General features: G+C 38.4%; 1 protein-coding gene across 1 annotated transcript in view; it reads left to right on the top strand.

Moving 5' to 3' along the window:
• Positions 1-26970, top strand: part of CPE (carboxypeptidase E) — a 106607-nt gene that overhangs the window by 42134 nt on the left and 37503 nt on the right. The gene's annotated exons all lie outside the window — the stretch shown is intronic.

Here is a 26970-nt window from a genome sequence, read left to right as displayed (position 1 = left end):
CCTCTAAAAACCACTTAATACCAGTAGAGACCAAATGGATGTTTTAGATTAGTGGTTCTCAATGGGAGGAGATTTAGCTTCCCAGGGAACATCTGGCAATGTCTGGAGACGGTTTTGGTTGTCACAACTCATGGGGAGGTGCTCCTGGCATCTGTTGGGGAGAGGCTGTAGATGCTGCTAAACATCCTACAGTGCACAGGACAGCATCTCACAACAACCCATGATCTGGTGCCAAAGGTCAGTGGCGCCACAGTTATGCCTGCTTTAGCTTAGGTGATACCTGAGATCAAGTGGTTATGTACAATAGTAAATGCAGATTTTTATAATGTTGATGTGTATTGTGTAACTTTTCTAAGACAGAGGCAGAAATCCAAATGCCTTCCAGCGCCTGAGTGAGTTACTTGAAGACTTCAGCAATGAACTTGTATTTATTGTTCTCTGTATTTTGGATTTCAGGGCTCTCACTATATTATCTAGCTATACTTATCTATTATTATAGATATCTATTATTGTATTATCTATATTATCTATAATAGATAATCTATTATTATAGATTATCTAGCTATGATCTAGAGTCTTCAGCCAAATCAAAATAACTGATAGTTTTCCCCTACTGAAAAAATTCTCTAGGGGAATGTCTTTCAACCCTGGAATTTTAAATCTCTATCCTTAGTGGCTCAACTGAAACCTTATGTAAATCTATAAATACTATTCCTTTAAGAAGGATGCGAAGGAATCCTTAAAATATTTTTAAAAAGTAAAATTGAGGGTTAGTTTATTGGAGCAATTCTTTCTACTGATTTACAGTTTAAAGTTAGCTTTCATTACATTTAGTAATTTATTCTGCTTAAACAGTTCGAAAAAATCCTAAGTCCAGTTATGGTGATTAAACCATCTCAGGTGCTCCCTCTTTCTTTCCTTGCTACTTAAAGTGTGGTGCCCAGCCCCGCCCCCATACCAGCAACACCTAGATCTTGTTGGAAATGGAGGCTCGTGGGCCCCAGATCAGACTCACTGAATCCAGACCTGTGTGTTAACAAGGTCCCCAGGTGATGTATCTGCACAGGAAAGTTTGAGATGCATCTCTTTTCTTGGCCTTGGTTTTATTTTCCTTTTTAGTGGTCTAGTTTATGTAATGTTAAATAATATAAGCTGCCTCAAATTCTTTTAGAAGTAGGAAGAAGTAAAAATCTTTTGTGTCTATCTGACTTGGACCATTTTTGATTTATAAAAGAAATACACGTATTTGGGAAAATTCAAAAAAGTATAAATAATTTTACCACAGCAGTCCTTTGGCATTATTCTCTTATTGTCCTTTTTCTATGTGTATGTGTTTGTGTATATTATAGTTTTGTCCTGCCTTTTTAAAACATTGTATCATAAACATTTTCTCAATCATTTTCTATAGTTATTTGTATGACAAATTAATGGTCGTATAATATTCTATTTTATGGATGTAGCATAATTTACTTAATCATTTTGTGGAGAGTGATTCCTAAATTAAAAAAATTTAATATGGGCATTGGGTAAGAGCCTACAAAACTTTTCAATTATTTCTTTCTGAATATTAGCTCCTATAAAGGAGACCCAGTGTTCTGTAGTATGTATAGAACTCCCTGTCTGTAATGCTTTATTCCCTCTTTTAACACTGTCAGAAGTATCATATTGTACCTCTCACATGAAATAAAAGTGGATATAATACTTCTCTATATTTTCCATGGAATTTCCTCAAGCAATAGGGGATAGTGATTTAGGACCTCCAACAGCTCAGGGTGTAGTCCAAAGCATCCATACTTTGTACTTTGATATTTATTTTAGATGCAACTTTCTTCTTAAAAAGAAAAGTCATATGAATTTGTGTTTCATTCTATAATATAAAAATCCTGTTCTTTGTGATTTACTAGTGAAACGGACACTTTTCTTAAGTTTTCCTTAAGATCATGTACTTTATGCTGTACTTTCTTAAACTCTTTGGCAAGATTTAAATATTGCAATGTGAAAGCACTCAAAGAATGACCTGCTGCTCAAAGAAAAAAGACATATCAGTAATGGGAGATAATTTGTCCCCTGACAGTGCAACATAAAGGTAGCCTGATCTCCCATATACAGGTATTTCCCATTGTATTAGTTTTCTGTGGGTTCTGTAAGAAATTACCACAAACTTGGTGGTTTAAGACAACAGACATTTATTCTCTATAGTTTTGGAGGCCAGAATTTTGAAATTAGTATCACTGGGCTGAAATCAAGGTGTTGGTGGGGCCTCTGCTCCCTTCAGAGGCTCTAGGGGCGAATCCCTTCCTTCTCTCTTTCAGCTTCCCATGACTGGCAGCATTCCTTGGCTTGTGGCTGCATCACTCCAGTCTCTGCCTTTGTAATCGAGGTGCCTTTTCCTCTTCTGTATGTGAAATCTCCATCTTATTAAGATATATGTGATTGCATTTAGGACCTACGCAGATAATCCAGGATGATCTCCCCATCTCAAGATTCTTAACATCTGCAAAGACACTTTTGTTTTTGCTGTGTAAGGTAACATTCATAGGTGCCAGGCATTAGGACATGGATTTCTGTTAAGGGGCTATTTTTCAGCCTACCACACTGTTAAAAACAAGACAACAGGCCCCAAATGGAGTTGCTTATGCTAAGTTTATGTTCACCAAGCAAAGACTTAACTATAGCTTGGCTCTCCCAGAAATGGAATCTTAAACCAGTCAATCAGGAATCGCCTGATCAGCACTGGTTCGGTGATCTGCCTGGTAGAAACTGCCATCCCCTAAAGGAAAGTACCCTTGCAATAGCCAACCTGGTTTTTTGCCTGGTATAACTTCCTTGTTCCTGTTCTCTTCTGCCTATAACTGTCTTTCATTTTGTACAGCTCCTAGGAGCTGCTTTCTATCTGCTAGATTGGATGTGGCCTGATTTGAATCGATGTTTGCTCAAACTCTTAACATTGTTAGCATGCCTCAGTTTATCTTTTAACAACACTGATCTTTACTCTTTCTTTTAACCAATCCTGTCACTCTTCTCTCCTGTATTAGTTATCTATTGCTATGTGACAAGCCACCCCCAAAACTCAGTGGCTTAAAAATAATCATTTGATTTTTTCATAAATCTGTGCATTAGCCATTTGGGCTGCGCTCAGTTGAGGAGTTCTGCGCATTTACCTGAGTTCACTTAGAAGCTACCTGGTTCAAATGGCTTCATTTGTATTTGACTGTGTGGGCTGTGGATTACCAGAGGGGACCACACAGGGGTGTGGACTCGGGGAGTTGTCATTCTTGAGGGCTACTAATTTAACAATTTCTAACAATTCCCTCCATCTCTCATTTTTAATACTTTTGGAAATCCAAGTTTGGACAAAAGCATTCCCAGAATAAGTATATTAGGAAGTTTCTTTGTTCTTTTACACACATTTAAAAATAATTAAGCTTCTGTTATGTCACCAACTCTTCAAATTTATAAGATTAAATATACATTTCTATAATTTAAAAACAGTAATAAGCCACCGAGACAAACCATAAGGAATTGTAAGTCCTTGTTTATGCTTGCTTGTGTTTTTGAGTTATTTTTCCATGTTGCATATATGACTAACAGTTAGATAGGAAGAATTTTATGCTTAACATCTAATCACTGGGGAAGTCATACCCTCAGCTGGCATGAGGCCAGCCATGATCGTTTTGGGAGTCATTCTGCAGGTAATTTTTGTGTGCGTGGAGAATTTCTGATTATTTGAAAGCTGTGTGGAAATATAAAAGAAAAATAGAAATAGTGTTATTATTATTGATACTGTGTTTTTGAAAGTGGATTGATTCTAGCCTTTTTATTTTTCTACCAGTTTTTAATAGCTACAAAAATCACATAGCCTAGAGGTAGTTTTCATTAAAAAAAAAATTACTGCTTGTAAGTAACCTTGTGTGGCCAAATTGATTGCATGTGTTGACTCAATTTTTGGAAGAAGTAATCTTAGTCATACTTACTACAAGACCTTCTTGTTCTCTGAGGAAAATGTCACTTTGGGAAGTTTGCACAAAAAGTTTTAAAAGCAGTGCAAAACAACATGTGACAAAATAACATAAAAAATATTTTTGGGGGCCTGATTCCAAACCTAAGTGCTTGTTTGGGATTTCAGAATGATGTTTACAGATATATTCTGCAGGATCCCATTTCAGTAATATTTTGAAGGTAATAGACTAAAAGTGTTGTCAGTTAGTATTTAAGCTTCATCATTTCTAGCACAAATCCCAAAAGGAAAATGGTAAGGACTTTCTGGAATTCACAATACGATTGGTGGTTGAAACCGTGCGGTAGTAAAATATAGGGTTTTCACTCCATGTTGGAGTTTGAAAAAAGATATAGATCTATATGAAAGTGATTTTTATTTATAGCTAATATATGCCTCACAAAAGGAATGTAAAAAGAAAGTTATTTAAGGCTATGTACTTTAAAGGTTTACTGAGAGAGAGTGAAATTTAGGGTGAGGAAGTTGTATTTCAGAAAAAGCAAAAAGAACAATCAGAAAACGAATTAGGTTAAATATTTGGATTTTGTCTGAAGACACCAAGGTTGAAGAATGTTGGCGCAGTCCAGAGGAAAGTGAGGACTGGCTGGGACTGTGGGCAAGGCCTGAGCCACCATCTCGTTATTACTTATTCAACGCCTTGCCTGACCGGAAGAAACTTGGGCCTTGATGGTTGCTCATGACCAGCCTGATGCTCTGGCTTTTCCAATAAACTTGCCTCACCTCACTGGAGACTTTGTGATCACTGCAAAGACAGTTCTTCAGCACCTGGCCTCAGCTCGCTGCTGAGCCTGCTCATTCTGGAAAGGAGCCTGAGCCCCATTCCTAGAGAGTTTCCAACGTGTCGCCTGCCTTTTCCCAGCCTCCTGGCTTTCTTGCCTTAGATCTGCTTCTATTGATGTATGAGCATTATTTCTGCTAAACTTCAGGAGCTGTAGTGTGGAGTTATCTCCATATGTATCAGTTCCGACTCTGGTAGGACTTCCCTGTCCTAATGTGGTACCTCTGTTTCCCACTGTCCACACTTACCTTATGCCACCTGGCTTAGCTTCAGCATTTGTTTTTGTATCTGCTCCATACCAGTCTGGCTATGGTTTTGTATTATGTAGTGTGTTAATACTACAAAATCACCCTTGCAAAAAAGGGGAAAGGACTAACAGAACTATCTTACTGTCTAAGAGAGAGAAGGAGAAAGGAAGAGAAGAAAGAAAATATGTTGAGGACACTGGACCAGGTAGTTTCCATCTATAATTTCTATATTTAATTACAATAGCTCTCTATGAAGCAGATGTTAATATCCCCATTAAGTATGGACACATAGTTAATAATAGAAGGAGTTTTTCTGACAAAGAACATGCTTTTTCTACCACAAATGCTGCTTCCTCACAAATTTGAAACATCTGATATGGAAAGATTCTGCTTCTTCTGTATAACATATAGTAGCCATAACTGAAATTTAGTACCAAATAACTTGGAATTCTGGGCAGAGTTATGTGAAAGCTGATTAGAGTTTTGGTTGAACTTGAAGACATTAAAAGATAATAAACGGTGATAAAGATCCCAGAGAATAATAAGCTTGGGTAAATATATGAGAAAGAGATCTGCAGGGAAGAAACCATATTGAAGGCTTTACAGAGTACAGTAGACATTGCTATCCATTGTAGTGGTTAATAGAGAACATGGGCAAGAGAGATGAAAGTAGTAGATAGAGAAAACAAAAAACGCTCATTTTCTCTGTCACATACCAACCCCCGCCAAAAAAACCCAAAAAACCCAAAATGAAATAGTCAATGTGAGACTATCAGGATGATGGCAGAGAAAAAGGTCAGAGAAGACAAAGGCACTTCCAAAACATTTTAAGTTCTCAAAAAAATGGGAAGCTGAATGGTGTAGGAAGATTTATTTACACCTGTCTTCCTTCATATGGTGTTCTGTGAGCACAGCTCTATTCTAGTCATCGTGCTGGGCACAGATGATCGAGACACCCATGATTTACATGTTCCAGATGGATAATTATTATTTATTTCTAAAGTTCAGGGCCAGTTCCTGATCTTCCCCCTTAAATCCATTTATTCTTTGTTTCCTAACTGCATAAGTGATACCACCATTCTCCCAGCTACTCCTACAGAAACCTTGGAGTTACTCTGGTTGCCTCCTCCTGCCTCAGCCCAGCCATCACCAAGCCCTTAATTCTGCTTCTTAAGCTTTCTCCAATCTGTCCACTGCTCTCCATGACCCCCACCACCATCCCAGTCCAAGCCAATAGCATCTCCTGCTTGGACCACCACAATATCTGCTGACTTCTTTCCTTATTACCTTCTTGGTCCCTCCAATTCATTCTTCACACCAGAGGTCAGCACACTTTTTCTGTAAAGGGCCAGAAAATAAATATTTCCAGCTTTGTCAGCTGTACGGTCTCTGTCTCAACTGCTCGATCTACCCTTGAGGTGGAAAGCAGCCAGAGCCAGTCTGTACACAATGGCAGTGATATTCCAGTAAAACTTTACAAAACAGGCAGCAGCAGGGTTGGTGTTCTAGCCATGGTTTGCTGAGGATCTTTGGTCTACACTGTGGCCAGTGGTCCTTCTTAAATGCAAATTGAATCATGTCAGACCCCTGGTTAAAGCTATCTAATTACTTCTCCCACTCATAGCAATAAGTTGGCAGTGTCTTCCTTCTTTATTCTGCTTATCTTGAGCCCCTTCCTTCTTGATCATTTTGAGTCAGTCCTGTTGGCCTTATTTCATTCAGATCCTTGAAAGCTTCAAGTTCTTTCTTGACTTGGGGCCTTTACACAAGCTGTTTTCCTTTCCCTGAAAAACTTCACTTTCCTAACTCCCACTCAACCTTCTGTTCTCAGCTTAAATGTCACTTTCTCAAGGAAACCTTCCCTATCCTTCCAGACTAATTTAGATTCTTTCTGCTATATCCATACTTTTTTCATAACTTTTATCTCAATTTTGATTAAATAAATACTTGTGTTATTGTTTATCTAACATTTAGCTGCGTGCTAGACTGTAAAGTTTAAGGGCCTGGGAACATGTCTCAAGTTTCAACTATGAATTCTCAACATCAAATCTTGTGCCTTGTATGGTAGGCAATTAACAAATATTTGCTAAATAAACAAATTTAAATCTATGATTTCTGTCTGTAATGTGAAAATTGATCCTAGAGAAATTGTGCTAGTTGGAGAATCAAGGTGAAGTGGAGATGTGGTGTTTGACTAGCAGCCGGGGAGGATGCACAGATTTTGTGAGAAAAATTTTTAGGCTGAACCGTATGAAACTGCCTACATTTGATTATTCTTGACCTACAAAAAAGAGGCAATTTCATGTGCCTCAACCGGGTACTAAATATCGTGTACCCTCTTTGTTATAGCTTCTTACTTCCAGCACCTAAAGAGCTCAATGGAACCGACCAATACCAAGATGGGGGTCACAGTGCCCACTTGGCTTATGTTGAATATTATATTAAGTAAGCTCTTGATGGATATGAAATCCCAGAAGTAAGAATGAGGGAACTGCCAATAGGGTGTAACCAAGAAGAAGAGCAACACCTGGTCATTGAGTGGATGATAACGAAAGATCTTTAGCACTAGTTGGCCAAAACGATAGGAAAAAGACGGAAAAGCTATAGTCTCAAATAACTTATACAGCCTTAATGATATGTAAAGGGACCATGGTTTTCACATAATGGCTTTCTGGAAGAATTGAGATGCTAATGCTTTTCAGGCTACAGGAGAAAACATACTTTGGAAAATAATTCAGAAAAGCAAAAGAAGAAAAGATGAGAGCCTGAGTATGTGCTTGTAAAGAGCAGATATATAATTTATTCATTAGTGGGACATGTTATGGGTTGTTTAAGCATAGGAAATAGTTATAAATATGATGTAAAATATTAACAATCTCTGAAAGTTTTGGAAATGTGAGAACCATGACCTCTCGTTTGCCCTTTTAGCTTTATGATTCGTAAAAGGTATAGAAAGGGAGCAAAAAATAATGTAGCACATAAATTTGAAACTATTTTATATAGCATATGTGATGCTATGTGTATTGACATTTATTTACTTTGATGTCATGTTCCTACACATTTTAAATATCAATCTGTACCATTTTACTGCAAAACCTTTGTCTTTGAGTCTTCACTTTCCTCCCTGTTTTGAATAAATTCCAGTTAAGCTTTTGCTCCTACAACTCTTTTGAAGGTTACCATCTCCCATCATTGTCAAGATCATCAGTGCCCATGTCGTTAAATATAATAGCACTTGGATTGACAATTGACCTTGTTGATCATTCCTTCCTTTTTAAAACAAACACATTTTTTCTTGGTTTCCAGGACTTGGTTTCTTAGTTCTCCTTTTATTTCTTTGGCTGATTCTTTTCTCCTCTCTTTATAGTTTCCCCTCAACTTCCCAAACTCAAATATTTAGGGTACTTTAAGATTTTGTCCTTGGACTTCTCTGTCTGCACACGTTGCGTAGGTCAGTGACTTTCAAACCTATTTGGATCCCTATGCAGTAAAAAAAATACATTTCACAACATTCTTCGGTACACACACACACACACACACGTGCACGCACACACATATTGAATCAAAGTCCTCACAAAACAGTGCACTTTGATATACTTTTTCTTTTCTCTTTTCTATTTCCTTAAAAAATCCTCTTCACACCCACTGAGTCGATTTCACTACCCACCCAATGAGTCACAGCCTGCAGTTGAAAAAAATATTTTTCTAAGTAGGTCTTCTACCATCTCATGGTTTTCGATGCCACTTTTATGCAGATAATACCTAAATATGTGGGCGTTTCTGGTAGTGTGGGATCGTAGAAATGACTGTGCAAACTGTACCCATGCATAGCAGTCTTCATAATCAGTGGGAAAGTTATGATCTTTAAAACTTTTTGTTAAAGCATTAACTCTTATTCCTCGTTATAAATATGTAGGGGAGTGAAATAATAGTAAGCCTCATATTACTTAGTACGCTGTAACTTAAAACTTTAGAAACATTGAGAATTAGAGTTTTATTTCTTTGTAAAAGACATATCAAGAGTAGTTTGGACAGTGCTTACTTCCTTGTTCTCCTTGTGTAATTATGATACAGCATGAGCATCTTTTCAATGGCCCGGCAAATCGTCGTACTCCTTGCTAAGTTTGGATTAGCTTCCAACATTTTATCCTTTACGCTTTTAATGTCATAAAATATCTCCAAAAGTTCCTTTAATGTTAAGTTTTTTGCCGGCATCACTTCCGCTGGGACGTCTTTAGCCTTTTCCTCAGAACCACTTTCCTCATGTATGTTGATGGGTTTCCCTTCACTAAGTCTCAGCCAGAGGCTCTCGGGTGGTAGCAGTTTCAATATTCCCGCAATTAGCTGTTTCTCCCATTACTCCATTTGAGTTCAATTTCAATCTCACCTTCTGCATTATCACTTTCCATTTCTTTGCTGCAATTTCGTCTTTCTTGGCCCATTCCCTCCTTGAATTACCCATTTTGTAAAAAGTCGTGTGTTTATCACTGTGAGATAAGAAGGCAACACAACTACACGCTTTGTTGTCTGGGCATGAACTGAATGACAGATGTGCAGTGACTAGTCACCAACAGACTTTAGAAGAAGTGACATGATTGGTCACTCATCGTGATGCACATCTGTTCTTTTAGGTAGGGATTTGTGGACTGAAGAGCTGGCAGTGACGTTTGCACTTTATGCAAATACTCACACCTGATCTACCATGGTGACTGAAATTTGAACTATGTTGTTGGGGGACTGGTGTGATTTAACTAAACCGTGGTAGCTGATATTCATTCATATTGGTCCAGGCAAAGCAAAGACTGCCTTTATAACTCTAGCTGGGACTTCTTTCTGAACTCCAGCATAATATATCTTAACTTGAATTTCTTATAGGTAGGTGAACTCAATATGTCCAAAACGGAACCTCTGAGAAACAGAGATTGACTAGCCAGACCTAAAAAGAAGTGCCTGATAATCATCTTTGGTTATTCTCACTCCTCTAAGGGAGTACCTTGTACCTTTTCTTCTAAGGGACCAGATAGTAATTATTTTTGGCTTTCTAGTAGTACAAAAGCAGCTGTAGATAATACATAAATGAATAGGTGTGGCTGTGTTCCAATAAAACTTTATTTATAAAAAACAGATGGCCTGATCATGGGCTGTAGTTTCTTGAACCCTGATCTAGACTATTCCAATGACTTTTTGGCAGAATCACTCTTGAATCATCTTAGACATAGAAAATCTGTTTTTAAATAAATCTTTGAACTAAGGAAAGAGCTTTCATAATCCTATCCAGACTATCTCCCCTAATTTTACTAGCCCTTTGATTATCCACATTTCTAACACATCTACAGATACAGCGGGGGCCCACTTCCTTTTACCCCCTTTCAGTGAACCTAGAAAAGATCTAGTTCTTAACCTTTGTTTAATATTTGCTCACATTGTAATGAGTATTATGAAGTCAGACTCCTGGCTTTTATCCTGAAGGAAAAAAATTGTGTTCTTTTATTATAAGATTCTTTTTTCCAAACTAAAATAAGCTTTGTGACTTTTGCTGAATCTAAGTTCCTACAGTGTTTTTTGGCTTTGTAACCTTGGTTGTGTATCACTCTAAGTGGTAATAGTTGGTATCTGCATATATGGATGAAAGGGTTGCTTTTGTATAGAGCCAGAATAAATGCTTTTTAGTGGTGTGGACACTTGGCATTTTTCAGAGCAACAGCCTAGTATAGTGAGGGTATCTGCTTTTGGGATGGGAAGATCCAAATCTGGCTTCTGGAATGGCAGCTTGCTGGCACAGTGATCTTGAACAAATCACTTTACTTGATTTAATTTTTCTCTCCTATCAAGTGAGATTATTAATACCAGGTCTGCACAATCTCAGAGGCTTGTGGTAAGGTAAAGTGATGATCAAATATAATAATAATATATTAAAACACTGCAAATTGAAGAGCACTATATGAATATAATAAGCGACTTTTTTTTTAAAGATTGGCACCTGAGCTAACAACTGTTGCCAATCTTTTTTTTTTTTTATTCTTCTCCCCAAAGCCCCCCTGTATGTAGTTGTATATTCTAGCCGTGAGTGCCTCTGGTTGTGGCATGTGGGACTCCGCCTCAGCGTGGCCTGATGAGCAGTGCCATGTCCGCGCCCAGGATCCGAACTGGTGAAACCCTGGGCAGCCTTAGCGGAGTGCACGCACCTACCCACTCAGCCACAGGGCCGGCCCCAGTGACGTTTTTTCTACTTGCTTCTCTTAGTCTATGTGTGCTGGAGGCTTGGTGTACAAAAATTACTCACCATTTCTATGTCGCTACAGTTTGCCATTATCCTAAGAATTACGAACTTACGTTCTGACTAAAAACGATTCAGCTACTTTGTTCAGTGTGAACCACGTTTTGGGAGGGGTGTGCCCTCTGTTGTTGTCTGTGGTCAGTCCTGTGTGCCAAGCTGGATGACGTGGTCACCACAAAAAGCCAACTTCTGTACCTGAACTTCCACATGTCTGGAGGGCTCACCCTCCTCTGGGGGCCTGTCTCATTCCTGCTCCCTTGGTTCCTGACTTGCTCCCCTTCTTATCTGTTCTCCAGTCTGGGTTTGCTCACTTGGCTGCATATGAGAACCTTAGGACAGTTCGGTTTCCTAAGCTGAGGGTGAGAGGCCCCTTCTGCTCTCTGTCCGGATCCCCGTCCATCTGTGGATGGAGGTCAGAGATGAAGGACCTTAAACTGGAGGCCTCAACAGACCCTGCCAGCAAAGGTGCCTCTAATTCCACACATGAAACACTCTACCTTGTATTTGGGAGTTTGTATCATGATATAACTTCACCTTTAAAGCTGTGCCATCCAGCAGTTTTTCTCAGGTTAGTGTATGATGCTTTTACTCTGCTTAAAGTGCCCTTGGACATTTCATCTGTTTCCTATCAAAACACAGCTAGAGAATAACATTACGTATGAATGGGCCAGAGTTTTCCAAAGCCTAGCCAATTTCCTACTTAGTCTATTTTAGAGACAATGTAAAATGGATTTTAATAATTTATGTAATTTTTTTTTTTTTTGTATCTCAACTAAAGTAGTAGTATAGGGAAATTCAGGGATTAAAAAAACCCAACAACTTAATTTTTATGTATAAAGGAACTGTAAACTTCATGAGTTACTATTCTTTACTACTTTTTGTATTCAAAATTGGTCTGGTTTTGGAGCTTTGATATCTCAAGTGACTATTTCAGTTGGACCCTGTATTGAAATTCTAGTGGCAAGTGACAGTCAGACCAACTCTAGGGAGAAAGAGAACATATTGGTTTATGAAAACGACAAGTCCTGGGATAGATCTAGCTTCAGGCATGGCTGAATGAGAGTGAAAGTGAGATCTCAAGGACACGGTCATGGGGATTGCTGTTCTCTGTGTTGTTTCCTTTCTCAGACAGACACTTCTCTTAGAAGGGTAAGTTCCCACAAAAGTCCTTCATTGATTCTTATTGGTCTGGCTTGGGTCACATGCTCATATCTGAAACAGTTGCTGTGGTCAGAGAGGTGGAGTTTGCTGATTGGCTAGGCCTGGGTCATATGGACTGAGAGTGGATGCAACCATGGTGCTATTACTCAACAAAAGGAATGTTAATTCTGGAGCAGCAAAAGCATCAGCTGTCCGCTTTAGACACCGTTTCAGTATATTTTCAGGCATCTTTAGTAAGGTCATGGATCCTGTATAAATCAGTTCTATTCTGCCAGGCTCTCTGCACCTGAGTTTATTGTTTTCTAAATGACTGGGATGAGGGAAGATTAAACTGAAACCCTTTTGGTTAACACTTTTGAATAATAATTCAGGTAATTTGCTAGATCCTGGAGATATAAATAGAGAAGGCACTATTTTGGCCCTTGGGGTCATTATGTCTAAGAGGAGATGTGTAAACATATAAATTCAAGACAATATAATATTTACTCTGATGTCATCATGCATTGGGTATTATGGGAAGAAAGGCATATAGGCAATGTGGGAGTAGGGAATGGGGTATGGAAAGAATTCAGGCAAGGTTTTCTAGAGGAGAAAATATCTGAGCTGAAGCTTGAAGTATGAGTAAGAGTTTTTGGATGAAGTAGGGAGTGAGGCATCCAGGCCGAAGGAACATGATGTGCCCACCTCTGGAGATGTGATAGAGCATGGTGTGTGTGGTGAGCTGCAAATGATTTAACATTGCTTGAGGGTGAAATATGAGTCAGAGAGAGGCTAGAGGGGTGCATGAGGACCAGATGTTGGAAACCAACATAAGCTACCTAGAATTTAGATCAAGTTCAAATACGAAAGAATTTAGACTTTATCCTGTGAGAACTAAGGAGAGTTAGAGGGACCTTACTTAGAAGAAGGATAGTCCCATGCATATTTCAGAAGAATCACTCTGGCAACTGCGTGGAGGATGGATGAGGGGAGCACCAGTTCTGGAGACAGGCGGCCACCTAGGAGGCTGTTTTAATAGACCCAGTGAGAGATGATGAGGGTAGTGAAAGGAAGAGTGTTCAAAAGGGAGTGGATTTGAGAAATATTGGCAAAGTTTGGTAATTGGATCTGGGTGTGGAGGTTGTTTTGCGGTACAGGGCTCCTTCACATGTGATTCCTCAGGTTAGGAAGGCCATTTTGGTCTAGACAAAGCAACAGGTGTATTTGGAAGTAACAGAAAAGCCTCTGAGGAAGGAGTAGCGGAAATAATCAGGCATCCATCCTTCTTTATTTGAGGTGCAGTTATGGTCTGCTCACATTTTCCCTCTATTGATTATTTCATCAATATATATCTATTGAGCTTCTTCTATAGAATGGTCACTGTGTTGGAATCCTAATAATGAACAAAACAATCATAATCCGTGCTGCCATGCACCCTACAGTCTAGTAGAGAAGACAAAAGGGTAATTTGAATGGGTCATTTCAAACATGAATAGTGTCACAAAGTCACTAAAATAAAAATGGTTTTAAAAAGATAAAATAGTTCTAACACAGTGGAAGGGTCCATTTTGGCTTCCAGGCTGATGTGTATTAAAGACTATATAGATTTATGTCAGTAGCTGTGACTGGGGCAATGTATGGAACTGATTTTGGACTTCTTGGAACTCACGGATGGTAGAATTTGTAGTAGAGTTTTGAGGAATGCGCTCTCTGAGTTTGAACATCAACAGCCAAAAACAGAGGTGAAGATCCTTAGACTGGCCTCTAGTGCAAAGACTGGTCCCTTTAACATTGCACAGATTTGGTGCAAGGCACTCCTAACTAATATGTGTCCTGGTGTTTTAAAAGAGTAAGCGTAATTTTCAAAGGTATCTGATTTGCAGTCAGGAAGAGGCTTAAACCTTCAGAGAATCTGGCTCTTATAATTCTGACTTAGAAAAAAGGGAATGATGAGAAACACTTCATTTGCCTGATTCATTAAAGATGCTTTTGGATAGATAGTCTAGCTTTACTTTTGAAAAAACCAACCAACACCAAACAACCAACCAACACAACATTAACAACAACCACCAAAAAACCCCCAAAATAACAACAGCATAAAAACCAGTTGATTGGTAATTGCCTAAAGGTGGCCTTGGGTTAACTTTAAAATTTGGGAAGGCAACAAAAAGATCATGTGAAAAGGGAAATGGATAAGGTAGAAGAAGGGGAGGAAAACAGAGAATTAACTGGGGGAAGGATGGTAGACCATGTCTTTGTTGTTTATTGTTCTGGTTTATAAGTCAAGAGGAATTTATTTCCTAGTTAAATTGTTAGAAATAAATTATTCATGGAAGAGCCATCTGTGTTCTCTATTGCTAATTTATCCACATAGAAGGAACAGTATGTTGTGGCAGAAGTCTGCTGAAGCGATTTCTTTATGTGACTCATCACTTTGCAGATTTCCTTCAGTTTCAGACTTATATCTTATATCTCAATACGACAGGCGGGTGAGCCTGCATTTCTTGCTCTTATAAAAAATTCACAGACCAACAATTAAATGATACTGTTACTAATGAGGAGAATATTTATTTACGATTGCTGCTAGAACTGTCTCTATACCAAGAGATTGGGGCAGCCATCTGAGTAGCAAGAGGGAGCAGCTTTCTTAAATTGAGAAAATGTCAGTGTTCTAGATAAAATAATGTTGAGGTGATAGGGAACTGATGGAATTATGAGAGAGCTAAACCATTCCCCAGGTCAGCTCATTAGCCTCATGAATGATGGTGAATGAATGAAAATTCACTTCGCTTGTATTTTGAGTTTACTTCTCTGCTTTCTAGAAATTTTTAGATTTTAATACCTTAGCTCAAATGCTATCATTTGCGTAATACACTTATGTCTTATACAGCTTTGCATAAGACTTCCACATCAGCCTTTCTTGCTTTCTTTAGTTATTCTTGCTAAAAACACTGTGTGTGTGCGTTTTTCTGTTTTTGCTCTCTGTTATCTTCTCCAAGTTTTCAGCATACCTCTCACGCTGTGACGTCTTTAACCAGAAAGGCTCCTGATGTTTTCCTTTACTGCTGAATCACTGGGAGGCAGGAAGAATGGTGGTTTTAAAGATAATTTTCATCATCATAGAAAATAACTCTGTCTCTTTACTTATCCAGAAGTCGGATCAGTTTGAAGTAAGCCCCTCTCATTATACAGATGTTGGCAAGTGGAAGTATTGCCAAGGTATTCATTTGTAGCAAGAATGAACCAAACATAACATAAGTTTAAGAATTCCATCAACTACTGTTATACCCCCTCCAAAGCTATGGTTTCTGGAGCAGTGGTGATTTACAGGATTTTGGGGAATGTCATTGGTTTCATGATTCACATGAGCACCGTGGGAATAAACAAGAGTAAATTTCTATAACAATTTATATGCTTTAAGCCTTATCCACTATATAGGATATCCTCCTCACACCCTCTCCATTGAGTTCCCTTAGCGTGCCAGAACGCTTAGTAAATATAAGCATCAGCACTAGGAGAATTCCAAGGAGTGAGCAAGAAAAGACCACCTCTGCCCCTTCTCCAATTGGGAAATATTTACCTTGATGGGTTTTCCGTGGTGCCATGTAAATCCTTGATAAGCATTGGCTAATTAGTGCTTGAAAATTCACTCAGATATTGGGACTTCTTGGTTCTTAGAGAGGTTGGTGTGTTACTTATCTCATAGACAGCATCAGCAAATGTCAATATGACATAAATCTTAAAAATTCAGCCCTGACAATCTAATCTTCAACAATAAAAGAAGAATATGAAATGCTGTTACATTAAAGGAACTGCAGAATGTCACTGGATGGGAAAGTCATCAGTACAAAGGCACTCCAAAGGGAAACAGTGACGGAGGCATGGTGCTGAAACATCTCCTGACCACGAACCTGGGGGCTTGACGCCAGTCACTCAGCATTGCTAGGGTGACCACATGTCCCAGTTTGCTTAGGATGGCCCAGTTTATGACTTTTGCTGGAGCTATTAGCCATTGAGACCCCTTGCACTCTCAAGAACCCTGATTTGGTTGATAATCTGATGAATAGTGAAATTGTTTTTAATCACTCAAATAGCATGAAGAAACTTTAGAGTATTGTGTTTCTGGAGAATTGAAGCAACTGGGAGAAGTGGTAGCTCATATATGTCCTGAACTCCCAAAGAGGCCTGATTAGCAGCACCTTGTGACCTCACCTTTCCTGTGACATAGGACATCAGAGTGACCCAACCCCTTTTTGCTAAAGGACGATGCCATCATTTGAATGTCCTGTCAGTGCCTGCCTCTGGAGCAGACCACTGTGATATCTGAGTTTTCAGGACACTCTCAAGCCAGATCCATAGATTCACTAACCCTGTTTTCCAAGTAGCATTCTAGAATCAGTAATTATAACCTTCAGGGCAGGCATTTTCCGTGAAAGCCTGTTTTTAGTTACTCCCAATTATTTATCCCATCGTATTTGGGCTTTCTTTACAGTTCTTTTTTATTTTTGTTTGGCTGCGAGTCCACTCAAAATTTTGGGTTTGACTTTCATTCCTAGCTGGAGGGTGTGGGTTATGGTTGAGGATCTATAGGCATTTTGACCAAACCAAAATGACCACCATTGCTCCAATTCTATAGCTGTTGCCCCAGGTTGTGTATGAAAATGCACTCAAAGTGGTTCTCATCATGGTTGATCATCTCTTCTGCTAAAAAAGAGGAATAAGGAATGCATTTCATATTTTGTATAAAATGTAGCATTATTTTAGTAAATTCTTATTATTTAAATAGCGTTTCTGGTTTGGCAGACATTTTTAAATTTTCCCACTAAGGAAAATTTCTTTCTACAGCAAAACAATGAGTTTTACTCCCAAATATAACTGCAGCTCTTGCTAGTTTGTCCACAATACTACTTCCTAATTTCCTTCTATTATTCCTCAAACTTGTCTTTTTGAGATGTAAATAAACTCAACATACAAGGAATTCATGCAAAAGTGCCAAATTAAGTTTCCGGATTGCAACAATAACAACAAGAACATAAGGAGTTAGAACTGTGCTGTTTAATATGGTGGCCACATACAGCTGTTTACATTTAAATTAATTAAAATCAAGTATAATTAAAAATCCAGTTCTCAGTTGCACTAGCCACGTTTCAAGTGGTCTAGTATCACTAAACTGGGCAGCACAGATAGAGAAACTTGTCACCTCTGCAGAAAGTTCTGCTGGACCGCGACGGTGTAGAGGAATGGGTAGACCTTGTATAAACACTCCTTTTATTCTCTGGTGAAAATGCAATTGAGTCAGCCTTTAATGTGTCTTCAGTTCTGATTCTGTGCTACTGAGTCAGGGTTCTGGAGAATCCCTTGTATTACTTTGAGGAAGAGCAGTGAAACCTAAAAGTGGCACAGCCATCCCAGAACTCAAAACCCAAGATCTAGGAGACTTTACGTTTCATGAAGGTAAGGTCTAAGTCTACTTTGTTTTCCAATGTAACCCCAGGGCCTCGCACATAGTAGACGCTCAGTAAACACTTCTGTGACTGAATAAATGAAAGAGTTCAGCAAAAACCAATTAAAGGGGCATTTTGAAGGTTCTCTAGGAATTATGAGAAGGAGCGAGTAAGTGTCATTGGAAATGTCTTCTATATAGAAGTCAGAACAAAGAATAGAGCAAACAGCACTTGCTGAGTGGTTCCTCCTTTTTCTTCTCTTTCTTCTTCTCCTCCTCGCTCCCTTCCTCACCCTCCATCATCATTATTGTTATCAAATAGGTAACCTTTTTGGGCATTTATTACATGCAAGCCACTATTCAAGTGCTTTTAATAGATTTTTAAATTTAATCCCCTCAATAATGTTATGAAGTAGGTATTATTGTTATTCCTACATCCGAGTTGAGGAACCTGGAGTACGGAGGATAAATAACAAAGTCTCAAAGCTGATAAAGGATGCAACACAGATAGAAATCTAGCCTGTGTGACTCCAGAGCTTGCATTTTTAACCATCTTCTTAAGTACTGCATCTTCTGAAGAGGTACTGCGTTGGGGTTTGAAGTTAATTACAAAAAGAAGTAACTGCTGATTGAGGTGGAGCATTGGGGGTAATGATGGCCAAGTGGGGAAGACAGGGGACAGTCTTTGTTGCCACTGGCTTCTGTTATTCTTTGCTATACTTGTCAACTCTAGTGCCTTCAAAGTTCCTGCTACCCCAGCCATATCCTCTCTTCATGCCCTCATTGCATTTCCCCCAGTTTTCTCTGGGGAGGGAAACTTCTGGTGAGTAGAGGGATTCATCTCGGGCTGTGGCAGTGTTCAGTTGCACTAGCCACAGGAGTTACAGGGTGGCTGTAGCAACTGAAGAACAAAATTCTTGTTATTGAAAGTTGGATAGCTTTCTCTAGTCACTTTTCTTTTTTAAATTGTGGTAAGAACACTTAACACTAGATTGACTCTCTTAACAGATTTTTAAATTGTATAGCACAGTGTTGTTATCTATAGCACAATGTTATACTGCAGATCTCTAGAATTTACTTATTTGCGTAACTGAAATTTTATACACATTGATTAGCAACTCACTATTTCCCCTACCCCAGAACCTGGCAACCACAATTCTGTTATTTGCTTGTTTGACTATTTTAGCTACCTCATATAAGTGGAATCATGCCGTATTTGTCCTTCTGAGACTGGCTTATTTCACTTAGCGTAATGTGCTTAAGGTTCATCCATGTTGTCACATAATGCAGGATTTCCTTCTTTTTAAGGTGGAATAATATTCCATTATGTATACATATACCACATTTTCTTTATCCATTCATCTGTCAATGTTCACTTAGGTTGTTTCCACGTTTTGGCTATTGTGAATAGTGCTGCAGTGGACGTGGGAGTGCGTATATCTCTTCAAGATCCTGATTTCGGGTCTTTTGGATAAATACTCAGAAGTGGGATTGCTGGATCACATGGTAGTTCTGTTTTTAACTTTTTAAGGAATCTCCACACTGTTTTCCATAGTGGCTGTACCATTTTGCATTCCCATTAACAGTGTACAAGGGTTCCAGTTTTTCCACATTCTCACCAACACTTGTTTTTTGTTTTTTGATAATAGCCGTTATCAAAATGTTACCACTGTAAAAAATACCACAGACTGGGTAGCTTGTAAACAACAAACATTTATTTCTTAAGTTCTGGAGACTGGAGGTCCCAGATGAGCATGGTCAGGTGAGGTCTGTCTTCCGGGTCACAGACTTCTCGCATCCTCCTGTGGTGGAAGGGGCTAGGGAGCACTGTGGGGTCCCTTTTATAAGAGCACTAGTTCCATTCATGAGCACCCCACTCTCATGACATAAGCACCTCCCAGAGGTCCCACCTCCTAATACTATTACATCGGGCATTAGGATTTCAATATATGAATTTTGAGGGAATACAAACATTCAAACCATAGCACCATCCTTATAGGTGTGAGGTGATATCGTACTGTATATTTGATTAGCATTTCTGTCATGATTAGTGATGTTGAGCATCGTTTTGTATACCTGTTGGCCATTTGTATGTCTTCTTTGCAGAAATATCTGTTCAAGTCTCTAGCCCATTTATAAACGGGTTATTAACTCTCTTTTGCTATTGAGTTGTAGGAGTTCCTTATATATTTTTGAAATTAACCCCTTATCAGCTATATGATTTGCAAATTCTCTCATTCTGAGGGTTGCCTTTTCGCTCTGTTGATTGTTTCCTTTCTTGTGCAGAAGCTTTTTAGTTAGCTGTAGTCCCACTTGTCTATTTTTGCTTTTGTTGCTTTGGTTTTTAATAAGAATAAAAGTTATATAGCTTCTATATTTATGGTTCTGTTTACTTTCTTCCAATAGCATGTAAATTTGTTTTCTCTCTCTTTTTTTAGGCACAACAGAAATTACTCTATTTTACTTATTTTTTAAATTTTACTGATGTAATTTTCCTTTCTACTGGATTTTGTGTTGTTTGTGTTTTAAACATTAATTTTTGCTTATAGCTTTTTTTTTTTTTTTTTGGGGGGAGGAAAGTTGGCCTTGAGCTAACATCTGTTGCCAGTCTTCCTCGTTTTGCTTGAGGACGATTGTCCCCGAGCTAACAGCTGTGCCAGTCTTCCTTTATTTTGGATGTAGAATGCTGCCACAGCATGGCTTGATGAGTGGTGTGTAGGTCCATGCCGAGGATCTGAACCCGTGAATCCCGGGCAGCTGAAGAGGCGTGCGTGAACTTATACACTACGCCACTGGGCCGGCCCCTAGGTTTTAAAATTCCCTACGCCTACTTTCTTTTGGCTGATTTTTGTATTTTCTTTAGATTTGAAAATATAAAAGAAATGACAAAAAAGTCAACAGCTTTTTAAAATAGTAGCAATAACAAGTTAGAGATAGTATTGGAAAAATATTCCTTTCGTAATTATATACCCGGCAATGGATTTACTGAGAAAGGTGCAACTCCTATGTAAAGAAAGATGTACAACTTTATTGACAGAAGTTGAGTAAATGGAAATTGAATTCACAGACTTACAATTATGAATGTAGCAATTCTTCCAAAATTAATATACACTTTTAATGAAATTCCAACCAGTCATGTTTTTGAAATGAAAGAAATTATTTTTGATCTTTAATCTACTGTCCAGTGAATTATTGCCTATCTTTAAACCAGAATTTGGATAGTCAGGGCAAGGCAGAATGGAAGAGGTAAGCACCTAAAAATTGATTAAATGACGTGGAGTAGCGGAGTAGTTAAGCAATGTGGCTGTGGTGCTAGGTCGTGGGTGTTCAGTCCAGCACTGCTATTTGTAAGCTGTGTATTTAGACTCCCAACACCCTTGGTTTCCTTATCTGTAAAAAGTAGATGAAAATCGTTCTTACCTCCTAGGATGTGTGTGTGTTTGTGTGTGCGTGTGTGTGTGTGCAAGTTCAGCCTTCAGTACACGCAGGCCATTATTATTGCCACTAACCCTCAGATCCTAATAAGATGATGTACTTTGGACATGATTAGCCTGTGTTTACCAATGTCGTAATGATAATGCCTATCTGTATATCATGAGTTTAAAGAAGGACAAGATGAGATAAAGGTTGATAAACATTTAAATACTGCCATGTGTGTTAGGTTAGTGTGTTCAGGTGTGACACCAGAAATGTTGAGTTACCATTTTGCTTTCAAGAATACTGGTTTATTTTAGAAGAGATCTGATTCTTTTTGTGACTCCTGTTTGTTAATTTTCATGACTACCCTTATTTCTCTATTGGATATGTCTTTTCCTATCCTGGGTGTTATGGGGACAAGATATGTATAGATTGGAGGAGTAAGTGTGAAGACAGGAAGGTGGTTGGTGAGTGATGAAAAGAGAGTAATAGATATATGAAGAAAATGACAGTATTTCCTACCCCGAAGTTGAGCTATGTGTTGAGTGTATCTATGTAGATAGAGCTGTCCAGGTTTTTGTTTGTTTGTTTTGGTTTCATGCAATTTCACGGGGAATTTTTCTGATTGTTTTTTATTATTTAATTACCTTCTCAGAAAAGAAATTCTTTTTCTGGTTTGGGATACAGTTATTTATCTTTTTCTGAGCTGTTAAGCAGTTAGAAAATCTTTTTAAATAGAAACTTTTGATACATATGATGATTTTTATCAGTAAACTTGAAAACAGCTGTTTATTTTGTTCACAAAGAAATATTTCAATAAGAATGTTTTTGACAAGATATCTCAAACCAGCCAAATACAGAATAGTAAGTAGCTTTAAAAGAATCATGAACTTGTTAGAAACAATGGGAAGGTTTAATATAAAATTTTATGTTGGTGTTTTGGGATTGTAGATATTGCTTACTTGAGGGACACACGAAATTAAAGGTGATTAGTTAGTGTTTAGTAACTGTGTTTATTACTTCATTGAAGCCAGGTGGTTTATATTTTATTTAGCAAAACATTTCAACTTTTTTTTTTTTGCTGAGGAAGATTGGCCCTAAGCTAATATCTGTGCCAGTCTTCCTCTTTTTGCTTGAGGAAGATCCGCCCTCAGCTAACATCTATGCCAATCTTCCTCTGTTTTGTATGTGGGATGCTGCCACAGCATGGCTGCCAATGAATGGTGTAGGTCTGTGTCTGGGAACTGAACCCAGGCTGCCGAAGTGGAGGGCACTGAACTTAACTACTAGGCCATGGGGCTGGCCCTCAACACTTTTGTTACTTTGGAATGCTTGTAGAATATTTATTTAAATTAACATTAAAGAGTCCCTAAGGGAAGGGACAGGTGAAATACTAATACAAACTAATAAAATGTATTATAAAATCAGAAATGTCTGGTCTTTGTTGGGGGCAGTGTGTATCTGTTTAGTTATCTGCTTGAACTTGTATGAGATTTTGTCCCTCATTTTACTACTCTCTTCTCTTGATTGTGGAAAAAACATTGTGTAAAGGCCTTATCTTAGTCCCCGGAGAAATAAATAAATGAGTAGCAGAAGATGGGTGAGATGGAGTGGGAGGTAAAATTAGAGTAGGTGTGGTCAGTAAAAATCTTGAAAGTACTTCAGTGAGAGAGCTATAAACAAAATATAGTAGTACATATCCTATAAGAATCCCTAAAATTTCTTATGATTTATTCATAAATACATTAAAAATATAGAACTGTGCATAATTATTTAATGTATATTTAAAATTTAAATGTTGAATTTAAAATTGAGGAGAGCAATACCCTTTCTTGTAATCTGAATAGTCCTGGAGCATTATAGGGTTATGTCAGTAAGTCCTATAATATTCTACCCTCTTCCTGCATCTAACATTGGATTCCGTATACTTTAGCAGATCATTTTGGGGTCATGCAGTTTAGCATTTGTAGTGACTCTTAGACCTGAGGCCATGTGGTGGCCTCCAAAATTATGCTATGTGCTTGGGTGGGTGGATGCTCAAATTGGTTGGAGTGAGCCAATAATAAGTAAAAGCATGCATTTCTAAAGAGTTTTATTATTTTAAAAGCCAATCTCTCTTGCTCCCTCTTTTTCTCCCCCACTCTTGGTTTTGGAGGTTCCAGATAGTCCTTCTACCCTCAAAAGTTGGTCCACAGGCCAGCAGCATGCTATACACTGGGAGATTAGGAGTTCTTCGGGCTCACAGGTCCCACTCCAAACCTGCTGAATTGGAATCTGCAGTTTAACAGGATCTTCAAGTGATTCACAAGCACATCCAAGTTTGAAGAGCCTGCCTTATGGGATAGGCTGAGACTAGACTGATACTATTGTCTATACGCCTGGAAGGACTGGTTAATTTTCCAAACCCACTTGGGTTCCATATCTCTGTAAAAGATCCCAGGGCACCTGATATTCCTGCTGGAATGTGTCCATTAGGGAAGATTGTTCATATTGTTAACAGTGTGAGTCATGGGCCATATTGTTTCCATTTATTTGTTCCCTAGGTTACCTACTAGTTGTTGGACGTGGTGCAAAATGTCTTACCTATGTATTTTCTCATTTAATCCTCTCAACAACTCAACAAAAGAGATGTTAGTAATCCAATTTACAGAAAAGAATACTGAGACGAGAGTAAGGATTACTTGCTCAAGGTTAGTTGAGATATACCACGTTGGAGCCGAAATTCAAACCCAAGTCAGTCTCAACAAGTCCATGCTCTCCGTTCCCCTAAAACTTTTTAAAAAACCAGTGCTATATTGCTGCCATGCTGCTGTGTTTCATTTGCAGTGAGAAAGGACATGTAATAGTCTCCTGTTTGTCTGGATCAGAAAACAAGCCTGTGTAAAAGATGTATATTGAGATTTATGGCACCAGTGATGTCCCCACTTCCTGACTTATAAATGTCTAGCATAAGTTTCCTTAAGGTTGTGAAATCTTGGCATAATTTTGTGGGGGTTCTTTTTGCAAATGTGAAGGAAGAGAATTCATAGTTTTATTTAAATCAAATTCTCAAAAACGTCCATGACCCACAAATTGTTAAGAACCATCACCCTGCTCAGTCCGTATCCCAGAGACCCTCAGCCGCTGGAATTCCCACCTGTCTGCTGGCGTCATTGAACTCCCCCTCACCACTAGACTTTCCCTGCACCTACCTCCAAGATCATTCCTTCTCAGTCCTGGAAGGGCAGCAGAATCACCTCTAGATCCTTTAAAAATACAGATACTCAGCCCCCTCCTAAGGCCTTTTGGAAGTGTGATCTTTGGGAATGCAGCTCAGAAATCTGTATGTCTGTGAAGCCCATGAATGGTTCTGACCTAGAGTACTGTAAATCAGCACAATTTTCTTTAAAAACTTCGAGCAAAAGAGAATACTTCATGTATGCCCTGATGTAGCATAATCTTCTGGAGGGAGACCTGGAGTAGACCCAGTTGTCCCAAGGGAAATCATCACCAGCCAGTTATTGGTTTTCTACAGTTTGAGGCCGGGAGAAAGACCCAGAGAGCTCCATTTGGCCCTTTACTCTCTTTGAAAGATTCTCTTGCATTGCCTGCTGCTTCTGAGACTGGTGTGTGTGTTTAGTGCTGCAAGTCTTTAGTCGTGATGTTGAACAAACAACATCTTAAAGATGTTTTGACATATCAATTCGACTTTTGAGTTATCTTCTTCCTGAGAGAATTAAAAAGAAAGTTCCAAGAGGTTTCTGGGAAGACTTTGTTCAAGTGAGCTTTTAAATAGCTGATTTTGTTTCACCTAGTTGATGTTGCTGCCATTTTATCTGCTTAATAGCAAACTGAGGTTTTTCTTCTTCAGTCATCCATGTCTGCTAGAAATGCTTGACATTTTTCACCCACACAGGTTCTGATGTCATCACTTTTACTCATTTTTCTCATCTAATTCACCTTGGAAATAGGATGAGCTGTTCATTCATAGGCATAAAGAGAGATGATCAGTGGAAATGGACTCGTGTTTTTCCATTACTTTTTGTAATCATGTCTTAGTTTCTATGATGATCTACCATTTTCTCTTTGTTCCAGAGAACTATCAAATTGTCACCTAACATTTATTGAGAATTACGATTTGTATTGGACAAGTTTAGAAGCTTGAATCCCAATAGTTTGTCAAAGAAAAGATATTAGGCCCTGTTCTATGGAATCATGGGATGTTTGAGAGCATCCAGTCCAGCCAGTAGAACGTGTCTCCAAGATACCTTTGTGCCTTCTCGGGGAATTGATGACTGCACAGCAGCCATTCTGTCTTTTGACAGCTCTAGCTGAAAGAAAGTTTGCCCTTCAGCTGTGCTAAATGCTCTCTCTCTGTACCTTCTAATTACGATTCTAGTTTTGTCCTCTGGACTTTTGTAGAATCTATCAAATCCTTCCCTGCATAAGAGCCTTCGAAAACTTAACCTTCAACCTTCAGAAACTTAAACAAATTTTAACCTTCAGAAACTTGATATCGTCCCAAAACTTCTCTTCTCAGGCTACAAAATATACTCCTCGTGGGTGTTATTTTCCAAAATAGATGTGCAAATCACAACCCAATATGTTAATGAGGCACTCAGCAAAGACCTGAATCATAATCACTTGTCAGAAGCCAGGTCCATTCATGTTTTCTTTGCCCCTCTTCAAGTGCTGGTTCATCGTAACTCTGTTCTATTCCTTGCCTCTTAGATAAATTTATCTTTACGTTTTATTTTATTTGATAAGAATACTGGTGAAAGACAGCAGAATCTTCTAAGAGAGTTATCTAAAATAACTAGAAATGAATACTTTTGAAAAATGCTTTAAGGACCAAAACCCCATCTTCAGTAAATAAATGCACGAAGGTATTCTGATAAGTATTTTTTGCGGTCTGTAACTATTAAAGTAGTTTAAAAATAATTACATCTTCAGAAAGAGTTTAAGTCATGAAATGACATCATGAAAATCTCTGACTTATCTGATTTCTACATTAAAATTTCTGTATTCACTTCACTATGTTCTTAAACAAGTAAAAGATTTTCTGAATCTAAAGCTTTTGTAGGCAGTCTCTCTTTGGATAGTAATTTAATATTACGTGTCTCACATTACTAGCTTTAAGTAACTGATTTCTGTGATTTTTTTTAAAGTTATGAATTTCTCTGAGTGGGCACAGAAATTATATTATCTTTTGTATCGTGAAGATAGCCTTGTAGGTCAAGACTATAGGAAGAACAGAAGGAATTTTGGATACTGTCGTCCCTCAGTATCCTTGGGGGGATTGGTTCCAGGACCACACTGTATACCAAAACCCATGGATGCTCAAGTCCTTTATATAAATGGTGTAGCATTTGCATCTAACCTATGCACATCCTCCGTTACACTTTAAATCATCGCTAGATTAATTATAATGCCTAATACAATGTAAGTGCTATGTAAATTCTTGTTATACTGTATTGTTCATGGAATAATGACAGAAAAAAAAAACCTCTGTACATGTTCAGTACAGAGGCAACCATCGTGGGCCTTTTGCTCTGGGGTTGGCTGAATCCCAGGACACGGAACACAAGGATGCAAAACCCCAGCTTACTGAACCTGAGGACGTGGAGGGCCAACTGTACCTGGAATTGCATGTAAATATTTTAGAAAAAC

Source organism: Equus przewalskii, chromosome 2 (assembly GCF_037783145.1).
Source record: "Equus przewalskii isolate Varuska chromosome 2, EquPr2, whole genome shotgun sequence".
NCBI lineage: Eukaryota > Metazoa > Chordata > Mammalia > Perissodactyla > Equidae > Equus > Equus przewalskii.
Note: the sequence above shows the minus strand (reverse complement) of the source record. Positions and strands in the feature narration are given on the sequence as shown.